Source organism: Lissotriton vulgaris, chromosome 10 (genome assembly GCF_964263255.1).
Source record: "Lissotriton vulgaris chromosome 10, aLisVul1.2, whole genome shotgun sequence".
NCBI classification, from domain to species: domain Eukaryota; kingdom Metazoa; phylum Chordata; class Amphibia; order Caudata; family Salamandridae; genus Lissotriton; species Lissotriton vulgaris.
In genome coordinates this window covers 555,765,931-555,783,820 of record NC_141698.1, presented here as the reverse complement: position 1 = coordinate 555,783,820, position 17,890 = coordinate 555,765,931, and positions in this window count along the sequence as shown.

The window sequence follows — 17,890 nt, the reverse complement described above, 5'->3', positions numbered from 1 at the left end:
TGCCTGTGGATCGAGCGGGTGTTCAGCAGGATGCATTTCAGGTGGTTAGAGTCGGAGCTGTGTTTGGGGTTAGTAGATGTGGTATGGGTCTTGACGCTGGTATATTTGCAGGAGTGGCAGGCAAAGGGACCGTGGGTACGTCCCGGGGCAGCTTCGTAGCATTGTGGTGTGTGTCCGGGGTTAAGGGCGAGGAGAGTGGCGGCGTCATACGTTAAGCGAGTGGGGTGGGTATGGCGGAGACCAGGGGGTCTGGCACTGGGCGCGGTCCAGGCGCGGACGGGCGTAGACGGGCTTACCTTTGGCGCACCTTCGGCGCGCATGGGGCGCGACCGCTGCGCGTGACCGCTGCGCGGAGAGACATCTGTCATATGTAGGTGTATGGGGAGTGGCGAGGCAGGATCAGCTGGGAGGCGGGCGCGGGGTGGAGCTACGTCCTAGGAAGCACAACAAACAACAAAATGGCTGCAAGTAGGGGAAAACTAAACTGGGCGAGCCTGGGGGGTAAACAAAGCACAATCGGCCAAAAAGACAAGTACTCTTCAAACAACAATGCGCAGCCTTAACAGCACAATACAGAGATGTTGAAACGCACAATGCACAAATTCCAGATCATATGTGAAAAACGATCTATGCAGGCAGCGGCAGTATTGCGGGGGAAAGGACGCGCTGTGGAATCAGCTGGAAGGCGCTACGATACCGCAGGACAGCTATCAGGCGCTCTTGTGTCACGAAGCCACCAAGCCTTGGGAGCGTGGAGGGGAGCGACCTCTTCCCAACAGGTCAGTAGAGTCACGGCGAGGGGATGGTGGGGCAGGTCTACAACTATCTGTGGGAGGCAGGGTCAGCTGGGAGGCGGGCGCGGGGTGGAGCTACGTCCTAGGAAGCACAACAAACAACAAAATGGCTGCAAGTAGGGGAAAACTAAACTGGGCGAGCCTGGGGGGTAAACAAAGCACAATCGGGCAAAAAGACAAGTACTCTTCAAACAACAATGCGCAGCCTTAACAGCACAATACAGAGATGTTGAAACGCACAATGCACAAATTCCAGATCATATGTGAAAACCGATCTATGCAGGCAGCGGCAGTATTGCAGGGGAAAGGACGCGCTGTGGAATCAGCTGGAAGGCGCTACGATACCGCAGGACAGCTATCAGGCGCTCTTGTGTCACGAAGCCACCAAGCCTTGGGAGCGTGGAGGGGAGCGACCTGTCTTTGTACAATATTTTCACAATCTATATGCCCCACACGTTTCTGCAGAAGCTAGGGGGGCCATGTGTAAATTTGTGATGGACCTTCTTGTCACACAACTGAAGAGTTTTGACAGGCAGTCTCTAGAGCAGGAAGGAGGAGATACCACCATTGACTGCCTTGCTTTAAGCCTCAAGGTCGCAGGGTGAGCTGCCCGAGAGCTCCAACAAGCTTACAATGTGCTCATCCCTAAACCGGGCTGGGCCCATTCAGGAACCGGTGGTATCTTGCCGCTAGATGGTGAGAAAGCCTTTGATTCCTTGGAGTGACTCTCTCTGATGGACCTCCTCCAGCGGATTGCCTTCAGGTCCTTGTTCTTGCCCTAGGTGTGCCTCCATTACCATAAGCCAACAGTGAGAATTAGGGTGAATGGGATACTCTCAAGGGAGTTCGAACTAGCCTGGGGAACACCCTCTAGCACCTTTCTCATTTATAGTGGCCATGGAACTGTTGGTGAATCTAACCAGAGGAGCCGCAGAGCTTCGGAGGCTGCTCTGGAATAGCCACTGGGAGGATGTTGTCTCCCTATACAAGGAAGACATCCTGTTGGACCTCACGGAATAGGACGCGTCCCTTCCAAGAATCTTGGAGATCCTTAGAGTCTGTGGCTCCTTCTTTGGTATCACTACTAACTTGGGGAAATTGATTATTTTCCCCTTACATCCTAACAGCTGAAGACAGGGTAACACTGGCCCACTGATATGGGAAGAGACAGGGTTTATGTATTTGGGTATCTACATGACACATGACCACGCACTCTATTCTCTAAGAAAAATGTGGGTCGGATCCTGAAGGACATCCGTAGAGATTTGGAGCACTGGCATTGTCTCCCCCTCTCATTATTGGGTAGAGTGGCACTATTCAAAAGGATTTACCTCCCCAAACTCCTATACGTCCTGCAAAATTCATTATTTGAAGTTCCCAACTGAGACGAAAACCCTGCTCTGGACGGAAGGTAGCCCTCATGTGGCACTCCCCCGACTAGGCAACCAATGTACAAAGGGATCGCTCTTCCCAGTCTACACCTCCACTACTGGTTGGCCCAATTGTTAACATTTAATGATTGGTCCTTCATGAACCAAAAGGAACCACCTCTAATGGCAGACAGGAGAGCAATGCTCCCCCCAGAGTAATGCGGAACGAATATAATGGCAGGGCAGGGTTGTGCACCTACCGGAGCCTACTGCAGTGGTAATACGGACTTGGAAGCGAGCACTGAGCATGATGGGTTTGAGCAAATAGGTTGACTTTGGAAACACAGTTGTGGCAATCTAGCAACCTCACAGAGCTACTTAGGGTGGAGGGACACAGGCAGTGGCTCTTTTAGGAATTTCAAAACCTGGAGACTTGTCAGGAGAGAGGGGATGGCTGACCTTTGAAGGGCTACAGGGACAGTATGACCTTACAAAGTGCCAGTTCCTCTACTGCATGCAGGTAAGGGCAATTTTTCACAGACTTTTTGATGAGATTCAGGATATAGAGGAGAGCTCTCTAGAATACCGGGCACTGACACAAACTCACCATATCCCAGATACATTTCACACTCGTGGTGCACTGTCAACCCTCCCTCTGGACTCTGAGAGAGAAATTGGAAACTGACTTTGGCAGATTGGAAGAGGATGAGTGGGGTGCAGCATCTCAATAATTCAGGAAGATAGCTATTCGATCGGGCTTTTGGCTGGTCCAGTTGAAGGTACTACATAGGGCCTACTACAGAGAAACAGAACTGAATGCATTGGGAGTGAATTACTCCAAATGCTGTCGGAGGGGGTGTGGTCGGCAGGGGATGTTTTTGAACATATTATGGGAGTGCCCTAGACTACTCAGATTTTGGACGATTGTACAGAGACAGCTGGCTCTCACAGGTGGTGGATGATGTTCAGATACTCCCACAATTGTACTACCTGGGATCTGGGGAAAGGTGACCCTGGACAAATACATATTTGCCCTTTGCAATATGGTTCTGGCAGTGGCAAGACAGGATATGGTAAGACAGTGGGAGTGTACAAATGCTCCCACTGTATGAGAGTGCCTATCCAACATGGAGCAGTGTAGGCTGGCAGAGGGACCCATATACCAGGCGGGGAGCTGAATTAAAAAACATGTGAAGATATAGGGGAACTGGTATGATTGTCCGGAGGACTGAGAGGGGAGGCATTTAGCAACCCCAATCCATGATGTACTTCTGGAGAAGAATATGCCCCATGAGATGCCAGAATGGACTCTGGGGACAGGGAGGAAGGTGGCCCAAGTGTGCTGATGAAAAGGACAGGACCCACGTGTTATTACATAACTCACCAGACTGTTATTCTGTTATTCTGTATCAACACACACACAGCGACACCTGGGCAGGGTGCAAATGTTTGTGTCTGTTGCATTGGTTTCAACATAATCAATAAATAAATGTAAAAGAAAAATATATGCAATCTTTATAATTACAGTGGCAATAGCACCAAGAAGCACAAAGGGCCAACTGTAGATATCTGGTCACGCCAGGCTGGGACAAAGTCACAAGTTCAGCACAACCGCAATGGAGCAAAGGCCGGCTACAGTGACCCAGTTAGCTTGCTGAACAGATTACCTTAAATCCTGATTTGTAGAGCGCTGCAGTGGTCTGTTTTGAAGATGCTATACGCAGCTGAAGTGATGCTTTGGTTTCAAGATTCACCGGAGGTTGCAATTTGGGGCCTGCATCATTTTAGAGAATTGACGGGGATTGCGATGCAAAGGCTGGTGTTGAGGATGAAGTATGCAGTCAGTGCAATGTATTGGTTCCAAGGAGCTGCAAGACTGCAATGTGGAGTTCGACATCATCATAGGGGCTGCCGTCAACAGGGCATGTGAGGGCCTGCGCCGAGGATACATTCCGCAGCTGCGGTTTAGACGGGGCTGCAAAGGCGGTGCAGGTCTTTGTGACTGGTCCAATCCATGCAGCAAAGACAATGCGTTTGTTATGCTTGGGTTGGCGTTGTGCAGCAAAGGAGATGCATCTGTTCTGGTGGATCCAAAGAGGCTGACAGAGCACCTTAAGCGAACTTGCAAGGGTTCAGGACTAGGGTGACACCACTTTGCAGAGTAGACTCATGGATGTCAGACTCCAGATGCAGGTGTAGGTACAAGGTTGTTGGAAGCTTGTTGTGTCCTTGAGGTTTTAGATTGGGAGGCTCACTAACTAGCCCTTTGAATCACTCTGGGTTCTGGGTTTGAGAGATGCAGATCCAGTACTTCTCACCCAGTCAAGAGGGCTGCAAGCACCAGGTCAGCACAGCAGGGCAGCGGTCCTCTAGAGCAGCAGCCTAGCAGAGTGTCAGTCCTTTCAACAGCAGAGCAGTCCTTCTTCCTAGTAGAGTATCCACAGGTCCAGAAGTGTACTGAAGAGTTGGTATCTGTGGTTCAGTACTTATACTCAGTTGTGCCTCTGAAGTGGGGAGAAGCTTCTAGAGGAATGCCGTTTCTTCGGCACAGGTGCCCTGCCTTCCTGCCCCTGTCTCCAGACTACCTACAGGGAGTAGGCAGAACTTTGTGTGGAGACGAGACACATCCTATTCAAGTGGGGCAGGGCTCAGGTCCTCCCCACATCCTGCCAGTGATGGCCCATCCAGCCACATCTAAGCTCCTTATTGTGTGTGGCTGCTTGGGCAAATACACAAATCCTAACTGTCAACAACACCCAGCCATGTGACTCAGAGATAGGCTGTAGGCACCAAATGGCTAAGGCAAGAAAATGCCAACTTTATAAAAGTTGCATTTTCAGAATTGCAACTTAAAATCCGACTTCTCCATAAGTTAGGGATTTTCATTAAAACTCCAGAGACACAATACATGAACTGGTTACCTGTTCCCATTTGGAAATTAAACTTATAAAATGTAATAGGGCAACTCCAATGTTATCCTACAGTGTAGGTAGGCCTTGCTGTAGTGAAAAACAAACTTAAGATTCTTTCACTACTAGGACATGTAAAACTTAAAAGTGCATGTCCTACTTTTAAAGATATTGCACCCTCTTCTCCTAGATGTGACTTTTATGTATCAACAGTAGCAACAGAGAAGGTTTGGGCCTGGAAAAAAAGTTTACTTTGCCAAGTCGAAATGGCAGCATAAAGCTGCACACACACACAGGCTTGAATGACAGGCCTGAGACTTGTTTAGAGTGCTACGTAAGTGGGTGGCACAATCAGAGACTTATAAGTAAATTAAATAGGCCAGTCAAACATGTTTTAAGGAGAGAGCACAAGCACTTTAGCACTGGTTAGCAGTGGTAAAGTGTGCTGAGTTCTAAGGCCAGCAATTGAAGTTCAGCATGCTGAACTAAAGCACTGCATAAAATAAATACAATTTCTTCTATGCATGTATTATTAGTTAATCATTCTTGTGATATCTGAAGTAAAGGGAAGCAAAAAGGAATGTGAGAATCATTTATTGGAAGGATTGCACAGCCTTTAGTGAAATTATTATCGCCACCCCTGTTTAAAAGAAGGCAACTTTCAGAGTAAAGAAAAAAACAGATTGCGACTATGGGTCATATGTATGAACGGAATTTTTAGTCGCAAACGCTGCGAATCGCAAAAAAGCAGCGTTTGCGACTAAAAATTCGCAAAACGGGATGTATTAGGAAAATCGCATTGCAAAATTAAGGAATCGCAAAATCTGCGATTCCTTAATTTTGTGTAAGCATTTAAGAAATCGCAAATTGCGATTCCTTAAATGCTATGCAAAAACCACTCAAGTTTTGCGATTTCTCCTTAAGAAATCGCAAATTACCACCAACTTCAAGTTGGTGGTAATTTGCGATTTATTTCACAAATGCACTTTTTGCCATTTGTCAAGGTTCCATGTGGCGCACATACATGCCCTTAGGACATGTATGTGCGCCATATGCGCCCACATGTTCATTTCAGTGGTGCATCAGGGTGTCCTTATGACACTCTTGCACCCTTGAAATTATTCTCAATTTGCGATTCTCAAATTGCGAATCGCAAATCGAAAATGACTTCCCATTCATTCCTATGGGCCTCCTGGCCCATAGAAATGAATGGGAAAGTATTCCGTAATTGCGATTTCGCAATTTGCTAATCGCAATTAAGGAATACTAAGAAATCGCAAAAAAATTATGATTTATTTTATACATCCCTTTTTGCAATTCTCAAATAGCGATTCTCAAAAAATCGCTATTTGAGAATCGCAAACAGGGATTTTCATATATATGCCCCCAGATCAAAAACTACCAGCCAAATGTTCCATTCACATTCCACCCCAAGACACCAGGTTAGATTGCCTTAGCAGTCACAGACCTCCTTTCAATTAGCCCTGACTATGTACACACTTTATGCCACTTCTCTTCTGCGTCATTAGTGAATCACCTTCTTTCACTAGTGCTGCTCCTCCAGTAGAAATCTTTGCAATTTCATGTCCTTCCCATTAGTACTGAGCGTGTGTCCACCACACATAGTCACTGTGTGGTGCTGGGACATTCAGATTGTATTGGTCTGTGGAGAGCTGACTTGATGAATTGTTTGAACAGAGATTGTTGGGAGGGTGAGAAACCACCGGACGATCATGGGATTATCATCCAAAGCTTCAGCCAACAAAGTCATTGGACATGATCAGTGACAAAAACAGGACACTAACCGGTTTGGTACATAAAAGAGATTCCAAAGAAGCAGAATTGCTGATGCAGGATATTGAGGGTGGTGATAGTTTATGGGGAATAGTGTCAAGTATCAAATTGGTAAAAGGGGCAGTCAAACTAGCAATGTGAGGAATGAATCTCCTTAAAATCCCACCATCCTAAGGAAGGCTCTGGGGTCTCTTTTTGTGGCAGGGAAGAGAATGCCCTTTATTGTCTGTATTTTTTCTTCCTTAGTTTAGATGTTGCTTCTGCTAACATTTATCCTAAATAATGCACCTTAGTGGCTGCAAGTAGACTTTATGGGCTTTGCATGACATATTGCTCTGATCAACGCATAAAATACCGTCTGTATGTGAGTAATATGTGAATGCTAATCCTGTATGAATGTAAGGATGTGGTAGTAACCACTTTATTGTTAACAAGAGACTGCACATAAGGCATCTGAGGACAGCGATGGTGAACACTCAACTGCTGTTCTTCAGTTCACCTTCCCTACATCCCATTGTGGAACACAGTGACTTCACAGGCCCCTGATGACACAAGCGCATATGCAAAGAGGTAGTCAGTGCAAGGACCTAGCACTGATCACTATATTATCCTTGTTCTCTAATAATATCAAGAAAGATGTTTGACATCAAGAAAAAAACTCGAAAAGGTAAGCATAATGCATACCTAAAGTAAACATGTACCTGAATAAAAATGACCTGTAACACCAAATAAAAATAACAAAAATATATTTTAAAAACAGACTCAGACATCTGAAGAAATCTTAACATGAAAACATCCCTGTAAGGTGAGACTGACTACAATGTCTCGCGTCTCGGATATGAGAGTGGTAGGATCTGCCTTTGAATGGATTAAATCTTTTCTTGAAAACAGGAGTTTTCAAATGCATTGTCCTCCATTCAAATCCTCCCCCAGGAAGCTGAGACATGGGGTTCCACAGGGCTCCAGTTTGAGGCCTACCTTGTTCAATCTCTATATGGAACCCCTGGCCCACATTGTGCAATCTTTCGGAGTAGATATTGTCACGTATGCTGACGATACCCAACTCATGATTAAACTCACGCACAATCAGGAAGATGCCACCAATTTCTCCAACTGCCTTCTGTCAGTAGCAGGTTGGATGAATAACAACTGCCTACGCCTTAATGGCGACAAGACGGAGCTTTTAATCATCGGTAAATCCTTTTGTGACTGGTCACCTGAGTGGTGGCCAAATGAACTGGGCGCAATTCCTTCTCCATCGGAATCAGTCAGGAACCTCGGAGTTATGCTTGATGCTGATCTCTCTTTTAAACACCAGGTCAGCAAAGTCACGGGTAGATGCTACAGCATACTCAAAACTCTTCGCAAAATCCTCGACCTTCTTCCCATCAATGCTAGGAGAAGCCTCATCCACGCATTAGTCACACCTCATCTTGACTACGGTAATGCCCTGCTCTTAGGTTTAAGTAAGAAAGGCTTACACCAACTGCAGTGTGTACAAAACGCTGCTGCACGCCTGGTTCTCAATCTGCCCCGTAGAGCATCTGGGAAGTTGGCTCTGTCAAGACTTCACTGGCTCCCCATCAGGGAGCGTATAAGTTCAAAGCGCTTTGCTTTGCCCACCGCATTGCCCAAGGAAAGGGCCCAAGATACCTGCAAAAGCTCCTTACCGTCCATCGCCCCATCCAGAACCTGAGATCGGTCGGAGCAATGCTGTTTAAACTCCCTCGCATTCGCAAGGCCAGGATGGGAGGCCGTTCCTTTAGGTTTTGGGCAAGTAAACACTGGAACGAACTGCCCATAGATCTTCGTATGGAGCCCTCAGAAACAAGATTCCATTCAAAACTTAAAACCCATCTTTTCCCTGTCAACTACAACTAGTGTTTCTAGCTTATTTTCCCCCTCCTTCCGATCTTCTGCCTTCTAGGGTCTTACAGCAATTTATAGCGCGGGGACACACTGTTTTAGTGTAACCAGGCGCTCTAGAAATGGCTATATTATCATTATTACATCTGACTGCAAATAGGCAAAACATAAATCATGGAATTAATGAACAAAAAGCGGTTTACAAGCACTGATATTGGAAATAGTAGACAGCAACGATTTTTAATGGGAACCTTTGGCCGGCGACTGCTGTGAAGGACCCTGCACTACATTGTTTTCATTGCAAGTGTTCTTAGTGCCGGCCTCATTCCTAACCATACGACCCACTCTTAGATTTTCATCCATTTCATTTTTTGTGCTACCACAGCTCTTAGATTCTTGAGAGCTGGTAACCTTAATTGCCTTCCCTGCATTCCAACAATTCCTGTTTATAACCCTAATATCGTTTCCACATAGCTTGTCAACAACCATAGGTTCCGTATATTTCATGAATTTTTTTTTTTTTATGGACCGAAACCTTGATCCGTACCTGATCCCCAACCCTTACATGAGGTGATACCACACTTTTCCTTGCATTAAAAAAACTATTTTGTTTAACTTGTGCTTCATGTACATTATGCTTGACGTCTTCATGCAGCTCCTCCATTACATTATGTTTGACCCATTTTGACATCCAGCCAGGACAAACCGTGGATGATGGTTTCCTACCCCTCAATAATACAAATGGGGACTCTTTTGGAGAAGAGTGTGGTGGGTGGGGTAGAACCAAAGCATTGAACGTAAAGTATTTTGAACGATACATTTGCTCACAATATCCCATTGAATGCAATTACCCAGTACTGTGTTGACACTCCACAAGGCCATTCATTTATGGTTGATACAGTGAGATTTTTAAGTTCTTTATTCCCCCTTGCAGTAGGAAACCTTGACATTCTTTCCTGACAAACTGCACTCAATTATCAGATATGATGAAAGACGGGAAACCTTCTCTTCATAAAATATCTTTCAAAAAGTCTATGACATTTTTGGATGTGGAAACACTCATGAACGGGACCTCTGGCCACTTTGAATAAAAATCAACCTGAGCACAGCAAATGTGTATGGAGATGGTAATGATTTGAAGGGGCCCACTAGGTAAATTCCAATTCTTTTCCAAGGCCTAGTTGGAAGTTCAATAGGTTGCATCGTAGGGTTTCTGATTTTAAACCGCTTCTCAGCAGTGCTACACACTACACAATCATCCATATATTCATCAATGACTTTGTTCGTTGTAGGCCACCAGATAAATCTCTCGTACTCTGCACTTTTTTATGGTCCTGCCTAAATGTCCCTCATGCCGACCACACATTATTCTTCTCCTTAACCTCTCGGGAGGCATAAATCGCTCTCCACGCATGAGTAGCCCGTCTTCCACCAAAAGTTCTGAAGAAACTTTAACAAAGGTTAGAAATTGAATCCACATTACTTGCAACAGAAACTCATCCTTGAACCAAATATCTTCTCCACTCCACTTCACTGATGGCACGCATGTTTTTAACGTCAATGGCTGCAATGAAATAACTTTCCTGTACCTTCTCTTCTACACTATCTGCGTCACTTTCCCTGTTGGGAAACCTGGGCAACTAGTCTGCTATACCATTCATATTGCCAGGTAAATATGAAACTTTGAAATCATATTCCAGTACTTTGGTGGATAAGCTGGAAATATGCAGAGTATGATTTTTGATTTTGTTTCCCGACAATATGGAGACTAGGGGACTGTCATTAGTGTGCAACGCAAAATAATTTCCCCAAATGTAAGGATGAAACTTCCTGATCACCCACCAACATGCCAAATGTCCTTTCTCTACTACAGAGAAATTCAACTCTGCTCCTCCTAACACTCTTGATACATTACCCAATGTGTTTTCCACACCATCCTCGGCTTGAGTGAGAACAGCCCCAAGCCCACGGCCCTGGCATCTACCCATTATAGGGCATTCTTCTTTTGGGTCAAATGGTTTCAAAATTTTGGTACCTGCGAGATGAGATTTAATCCACTCAAGTGCTTCCTGGCCACTCTTGTCACACACAATTGGAACACTTTTCTTCAACATATAAGTCAAAGGCTTAACCTTTGATGCATAATAACGTAAGAATCTTGAGTAGAACTCAGAGACCTATTCATGATTTAAGACCATTTTTATCAGCTGGTGGTGAGACTTTAACGATTGCTTCAAATAGACCTGTCCTTGGCTCAAAGCCATGCTCAGACATCTCCTTGTTCTAAATACTCAACTTTCTCCTTCAAAAATTGACACTTTTCACTCAACACAACTCATTTATCCTGCATGATACCCAACACTTGTTACAAAGTATCATTGTGTTCCTCCCTAGTAGCTCCATAGATCAACACGTCAACCTGAAAAACTACTACACCTTTGATCCGTTCGACCATCTGACACATGATCCTTTGAAAGACCGCTGCAGCAGATGCTAACCTAAAAGGTATCCTGCAATACTGAATGGTACATTTAGGGAATGTGAACGCTGTAATATGTCTAGATGAAGAATCTAAAACAATTTGGTGGTAGGCTGAAACTAGGTCCAACTTTGAAAACACATTGATCCAGTGACCACGGCATACATCTCAGAGATTTTTGGCAAAGGGTGTGAATCAACCCAAATATGTTTATTTAGGCTATGCAAGTCCACAAAAATACACAAATCGTCATTTTTCTTCCTCACTACGACCAATGATGAAAACCATGGTGAGAACTGGATGGGCTTGATCATTCCCATTTCACTCAGTTCATTCACTTTTTGTTCAAGTCTCTCTTTTACGCTGAAAGGCACATTCCTAAATCTATGTTTTACAGGTACAGCTCCCTCTATGACTTTTATCTAATGAGTAAGTCCTTTTAAAATCCCTAAGTAGCTCACTGGTCTGGCCCTCGAGTTCTTTGACAAATGCATTGGACAATTCCATGTTCTTCACAATGAGAATTGTCTCTTCAAGAGATGGGTTCCCCATCGAAAGGAGCTTCTGTTGAATCATTTTATCCAAACATTTATTAATGTACTGATCCCTGAATTGTAGATCAGTGAAGCCCTAAAACTGCTAATCTGCACTTAACCTCCTGAGTGCGAAAATGAAAGTATCGACATCTTCTCCAGATCTCTGCTCTTTCTTGGTAAACATGTGTCTGATAACTACCAGACTTGTTTGTATGTCAAAACGTAGCTCTAACTTTTTTACAGTTTAAATAAACTCATTGGGTTCCTCGTCTTCGTTGTTAGCTACAAACGGTTGTAAATGTTTGCATACCAACCTTCCTTCAAATTCCAATGAATGGAGTAGCAAGAATTTTTATATTTCCGGCCTAGAAAGCAAGGCACCTATTTCTCCAAAATATGCAGTAAATGCATCATACCAGTTCTTTCATGCAATCGGTGGATTATGGGGCACCTCAAGGAAATGCGGTGGTGGTGCGACCGCTTGCATTGTGTTCTAGAAATAACACATCAATGTTGCACACCTGAATAGCCTTCAAAAGATGACCAACTGTGTGGCACTTAATGCTTAGAGCGCACAGCTCCATATGAAGGTGTGCGTGTAACCGTGATGCAACTGCACCATTAGAACCAAACAGGCCACAATGGTTATTTTCCAGTGAGTGCATAGGACTTACTAAACATGGGTGTGCACATCACTGCAAAACCTGTGTCTAAATATTAGTTTATATGAAAAACACCTGTGCTCCTTACAAGTATTGAGGACACACACTCCCTGAAACCTGTATTTATGTTTATTATTTATTTATTTATTTATTTATTTATTTTGACATGGTGTGGAAATCACCATGAAGCCCCTCCTAACATCGATAGGAGAGTGTTCTTATTTTGTTACGGTGTGCAGATCACCATGTGTTCCACATAGCAACCCATACATTGTTTTGATTCAGTTACGGTGCGCAGATGTAACGACCGGATTCTCGAACCAGATGGGATCAGCTCCTCAGAGCACCTCCAACCCAGTCGGAACGTAATCACCTCCCTCCTTAGAACGTATTTACAATAGGTATGTACATATATATTTATATCTCGTACCTAAGGATGGGGAAATAGCAATATACATGCATAGGTTTTCTACAGTATCCCACTCATACCAGTTAGTCTCACGGCAACCTAGGCCCAGACTGATCTACCCTGGGGCAGTTCTGATTAGTTACCATTACACACTGATCACCATCAGTGCTCACTCGGCAAGTCGCAATCCTGCGTGTGTATACACTAGGCTGCAGCCCTAGTGCTCTCTTCCTCACAATCCGGTCCACAATCTGGCGGATCTAAGCACTGGTGTCCCCCCCAGTGTTCTCTCACTCACAGCCCGATCCGCAATCCGGCGGATCTACGCACCAGTGTCCCACCTGGTGTTCTCATTAACGCCGCTTACCAACGACGATCACTCTCCTATAAATACCTTTTGGAAGGAATCTCTCATTGGCTACTCGGGATGATACTACAACAATAGGAATTACCACAACTTGCCAAATTGAATCATGTACCCTCTGTTCTCAACATCAAATGGCCCCTCTCTCCCTCATTGTTCAGTCACCTCTTACCTGACCGGGAATTACATCCGTTCATGAAAACGATGTCTGACTAGAAGACCAGGTTACCCTGATTGAACAAGAATACAAGGCACATGTTGGTTCACTAAGAACTGGGGTATTTTATTACAATGATTATAAAAACACAATACTATACTATAACATATATCCTGCAAAGAAAAGTAAAAGGTTAGAATGTGCACACTATGGGGTATGGGCAGACGTCACCTTATGGACACGAAGTCGGGGTTCGGCAGTCATCTAGGTTCCCTTCTCGTCTATGCCTTGGCTCGTCTTAGAATCACACCTCAGCAGTCACGGGTACACGTCTGCACCGCTATGCTCTGTCTCCTCCGCTTTCCTCCAAGTCACTGGAACCTTCCTCTTTTATTAGCTGCTGTCTCTCTCTGTCTCTAGTCGTTCTGCACTACTCCTCTTTCCTCTTCAATCTTTCTCAGAGAGTATCAGCTTCATGATCTTTCTCGGACTTCAAAATGGCGACTGTCTGCCTGGAAGTAATTAATGGCATTGATGCTAACGGCTAGCTGCCGCCTACAGACTGACTGACTCACAGCCTAATGCTTTCGCTAATATGGAAGCTTGTCCTTTCATGGAAAATTACGGCCAGTAACCTGCCGCCCACCAAATTCTTGTACCTCCCCGTACCAAGGACACGTTCTCAGTCAGCCGATCTGATGTTGTGTCTTCGGAGTGGAGAAAAATACAGTCTTTCGATAAGGGCCAGCCTGACCCGGTTCTCTCCAAGCGAACAACACTTCGAAACTAAAACATTACACTTGACCTAGAAGCATCTCAAGCTGCCGGGGCAGAAAGCAAGATGGAGTCTCTCCCGTTTAAGGCCTACAAGGCCCGAAATAAGCATAACTCCATAGAAGGTATACTAACACTCTTGCAAAAGGACGGATTATCACTAATACTAATGAATCTATCCCCTAACTTAAGTTTATAAGCCCTGATCTAAGGAAAATGGTACGAAAGTGCATTACTGTGCCTTATGAATAGGCCCTGCCTGTAGTTCTAATCCCTACACTAGAATGATAATAGACTAGAGTCATATCCAATCATCCTCCCTCAAAGGAGGGCCGAACAAGTCGGTCAGAACAGCAGATCAGCGATAAAAGTCTTCCTTAAATGACAGGTGTTACCTGGGTTATGCCAGCTGGTGTGAAAAAACAGAACACTAGCCCGCTCACTCTGATTGGATAGGTGAAGTCTGTGCTAGATACAGTAGCCAGTGTAAAGGACAATGCTAAAAAAATGGTTGAACACGCGTGCTGTGGGCAATGCGCATTTCCGTAGAAACACTGCTCCAAAATGGCAGCGACTGCTATTGTGAGACGTCACTGAGCTGGCCTTTAATCACACTCATCAGACCCCTCTTGCATCGTCCTCCTTCAAGCAATTAGCATGAGTACTGCCCGCATTCTCCATGACGAACTGCTTCAAAATGTTACCGTGTCCACAGCATTTCCTTCAAACTTGTAGTGCTCACTGCGAGTCTGCACCACTCTATGGCAAGATGCACCTCAGCCAGAAATCTTCCTCAGTCGCCAGTATATAGCTGTTATTTTCTGAGTGCGTTGTGGGTCCTGCAGTCTCTTGTCCTTCCCCAATCGTTGCCAAAATAATTGTGGTAACTACTTCGTACACAAGTGTTTTTTTTTGTTGATAGGCCTTATTGTTAACAAGAGACTGAGCATAAGGCATCAGACGACTATGACGGCGAACACTCTATTGCCATTCCTTAGTTCACCTTCCCCACATTTCATTATGGAGCACAGTGACATCACAAGGCCCTGATGACACTAGCGCATATACAAATAGGTAGTAACTTAACACTGACCACTATAGATGTCCTCCAGATTCGCCAGCTTGAGAATATCCCAAAAATAGGGCCCAACAAGTATACCATTCACATTTCACCCTAGGACTCCAGCATTGATTACGCATTACCCTAGATATCATGTTTTTTTTTTCAAGCCCAGTTTCACCACCCACTGTGCTTTGTTCTCTTGTACGCCTCTAGTGTATCTCTTCTACTGATGCTTACTCTCTGAAGATTTCTCGCTGTCATTTTAGTCCCTTTGCAGCAATCCCTTTGTCCCCTCCTGCTAAGGTCTGAGGACGTGCCTTAATCCTCTATTCTACCATGGATTGTGTGTTAAGGAATTTATCTTAGTGCTGTTTCCTGGTGTAGGGGTTTGATGCCAATTACTAATGCATGAACTGTTTCCCTTTCATGCTTCATCTTCTCTTGTCCGTTGCTTTCAGCTTCACTGTTCTCCACACTTTGTCTGCTCTCTGATGAGCTCCACTCATCCATGTCTTGTTGTGTAGTTCCTACAAATCTATATAGGATCAATGCATTTAAACAACATAAACTAAGGAATTGGTGTCCAGACTGCTGATTCCAGATACCACCAAAGGATATGTTAGTCTGTAGACCAGCTAGCTCACAGTGCCACTATAAGCCCCACAATCTTACCAAGGAGCGAATAGTTTCTTGCAATTATCGAACATGACAACACTCAAACCTCTCAGGGATCGTGGAAACAGCAGAGTACTTTTCACTCCATCACTCGTGCTCATTTGTTCTCAGAGAGATATACAGAATAAACAATGGGTACGTTTTCAATAAGCATTTATTGAACCAGCGTAATTCTAGTATACAATACGTGTGCTGCAACACCCAATAGACAGAAACAGATCTATTCGGTTATAAGCACCATCAGAGGAAATAAAAGGTAGAATTCTACCATGGTGCTAAAACAATGAATATATGCAGGCATAGAGATACACAACAGTAATCATGAGTACTCCTATTATGCTAACCCTAACTAGATGTACCAAAGTGCACCTAGTGTGTATTCGGTGTATAGCCAAGAATCCCCCTACGAAAGAGTCAAACCCATTACCTGATGGGAGAGAATGAAGGACCCTGCCTTGGTCTCGGGTTGGACACCCCACAAGGGATGTCAGACCACTGCGTGCTGAAGTGTCTGAGTGCAGAGACTTCATCGTCTCGTGTCAGCATGGAAGCTTTGTCTCCAGTTTCCCCAGCGAAGATGTGGTACTCATATGCCCGGAAGGTACCCACATGGGTTTTACCTAGATGTGACAATGTACTGCTGGCCTGTGTGCTAAGGATGACAATAGTGACGACCTTTGTCCAGAGAGTAATCCTCATTCATCGTTCGAGCAGTAGCGGCTCCCCCCCCCCCAGCGCCTTGAGACCCTACGGGTATGTAGCGCGCTTTATAAGTGTCACTGATTGATTATTATTAATGAGGCTAGTTTTCTAAGAAAACTATGAGACATTTATTTGGCAGCTAACTATGTAAATGGTCAGCATCAGAGCCATTATGTAGAGCAAGTTAGGACAATTATAGATAAAAGTTTGTGCAACTACCTAGGCCAATATTGGGGTGCATTGGGGCTCAGAATAGTCTAGCTTGCTCCTCGCCACACTCTTATTCTCCAAGTCTCTGCTGATTTTTGCTTCAAACTTCTCCACCGCATCTCCTTCTCCAGTCTCAATCCATACTGCACTCTCGTCATCCTCCAGGCCGATCTCCTGCTCCCCATGCCACTTCCCCATGCCACTTGAGGGTTTTCTTCCTTCTAATTCTTGTGCCACAACCCGCTCCATTTTTTCACAATCAATATTTTTGGTGTTACCCTTCACCCTAGACACCATTATATTTATACAAAAATGCCTTTTTCTATGGAACGCGCACCTGAGGCTGAACCGTAACTACACAGTTGCGACCGCCACTCTGTAATGTGCTCGCGAGTGTGTGCGCATTCCTGCTTGTGTGTGTGCTTGCGTATATGTGTATGCATATGTGTGTGTATGTTTTCATCACTTTTTTCTGTTTTATGAATTTGCCATAGAGTGCATTAAGTGGCAATGAGATCCATTATAAAGAGCAGGAGTCCACTATCCCTTAAACTCTGTGAAAAAGAGGAGGTGCTGCTTCATAATGTGAAAAAGGACAGACAAGTACCACAGAAAATAATGGAATGAGAGGAAAATACTGAAATCAGAAATCAGCAATAAATAAATGGGGGCATTGTGAACTTAGAAACAATGGGGATCTTTATTTTGAAAATGCTAACGGAGAAAGAGAGGAAAGGATAGGAATCCAACTTAACATCTAAAGTAAAAAGACAACATTTAAAAGGCTGTCAACCTAACAGGTTAAAATGCATGTGAGTTGTTCTTCTGTAAAGATACCAATTCAATCTGATAGTCATTAACATCAATCCTTGTGAGATAGTTGGTGGTGATACACTAAATACATTCATGTGGATGTGGCCTGTTAGTCAAAGGCTCTGATGCCAGTTATAAAACTGGGTGGACAAATGGGCATACTTCAGGCATCTGTGTTGCAAAATCGAATATTAGTGATCATTAGTGATGTCACTTCTTACAATTTAATCAGGAGAAAAGGGCATGTGTTCCACTTCCTGTTATGTCATCATATTGAAAGACCTTTAGATGTCACTCCATGTAATTATAAAGA